The following is a 1,754-nucleotide window of genomic DNA, read 5'->3' on the forward strand; positions in this document are numbered from 1 at the left end:
TTGCCATTTCACTTCAGTTAGCTGTTTTTGAGATTTTCAGTGCTCAGGGCCACTCCCCACCTTATATGGCAACAGTCACTTTTCCAACAGGAGGTTTTTACTCTTTAAGTTCACTGAATCTACTACATCAGTTACTAACTTCTTTCAATTTGATGGGGGAAAATAACATAGTAAAAGAAATAATTGGCTTCGTGCTCTTAAAGGACATATTCTATTTTCAATTGCTAAAGGGTAGAACTTTGTGATACAGGATGTTATCACAGAGTGATGATTATCATCACACAGAAGCTGGACATTTAAAGACAGAGCTCTTATTTTACAGGTAACAACTTTGCTTTTTTTTTTTTAAATCAGTCTGAGTCTTACCCTCCTTTCCCGTTCCCCATGTGTGGGGCATGACAGAACTGGTGGAGGGACAGTCTTAACATTACTTTTCTGAGCAGGGGCAAGGCCTTGAGGAAAACACCCCTTAGTCACCCCACCTCCTGGGCATATTCTGGGTGAGCCAGCCTGGACCAAGGAGAATATTTGGCTTATTGATATGGCACCTTATGTAGCCATCTTTTAACTTTTTTGCTTGGATATAAGGAAAGGCACAATTTTAGAATAAATGTGTATTAATTATCTGTTGCTTTAACAAATTACCCCACACCAAATATTTATTATCTCACAGTTTCCAAAGTTCATGAATATGAGACTAGCTTAGCTGAGTGGTGACAGATTAGGGTTTTTCATGAGGCTGCAATGTCAGCTGCAGTCATCTGAAGGCTTGATTGGGGCTGATTGACTCACTTCCAGGATGGCAGAAGGCTTTAGTTCCTGTGTGAACCCTCTACAGAGCTGCCTGAATGTATTTATCACACGGCAGCTGGCTTCCCCCAGAATTAATGATCTAAGAGAGGAGAGCAAGAGGAAGCCACAGGTTTTTTTTTTAATGACCTACTCTACATACAGTGTCACTTTTCACCACATTCTAGTCATTTACTAACTACAGCCTATATTCAAGGGAAGGGGGATTAGGTTCTACTTTTTAAGGGAACAGATCAAAGACTGTGTGATGTATTTTAAAATCACCATAGGAGAGAATAATGGGCGGGGTGTAAATTGCAGTTTTGGCAGTTGATTTGGCATTGGTACCGTTGCAGTGGCCTTATTTTTTGAACTCCACTTGGGACATATGGCTCATCTTCTGAAAACAGAATGGAATTTGTTATGTGAAATCTGGGCCTTACTAATGGTTTAGCCACTACTGTCTCAGCCGGGACATAGGTGAGCAGGATGCATAGACTTCTGTTTGGGATGATACGAAGGTAGGGTTCATAGTGATTCTACTTTTCTCCTTTCAGCAGCTGACTGTCACTTGTTGTGTGACCGAGGCAAATTATGGAACCGTTCTAAATGTGTTTCCTTATCTGTACATTGGGGTTATCAATACATCCCTTAAAGGGTTGATCTAGATTAAATGAATTAATTTTGTAAAGATACCAGCATTGTGCCTATGATAAAAATCCTAATAGAACTTTAACCATAGCTGTGTAGTATTAACAAAATTCCAGTCACAATAGTGGCTTTAGGAATGACATCACACATGAACACATTGTATTCATTACTTACATTGGGAGATTAAAGTTGGTGGTTTTCTCCTTTTCAAACTATAATGGGTACAAAGAACTAAGGTTAGAGCTATTTAAGATATTTTTCTTTTTGTCTTGTTTGACATGTTATCTGAGTAATTTAGAGACAGTTATGAATTA

Source organism: Mesoplodon bidens (assembly GCF_964165515.1).
Source record: "Mesoplodon bidens genome assembly, chromosome: 3".
Lineage (NCBI taxonomy): Eukaryota > Metazoa > Chordata > Mammalia > Artiodactyla > Ziphiidae > Mesoplodon > Mesoplodon bidens.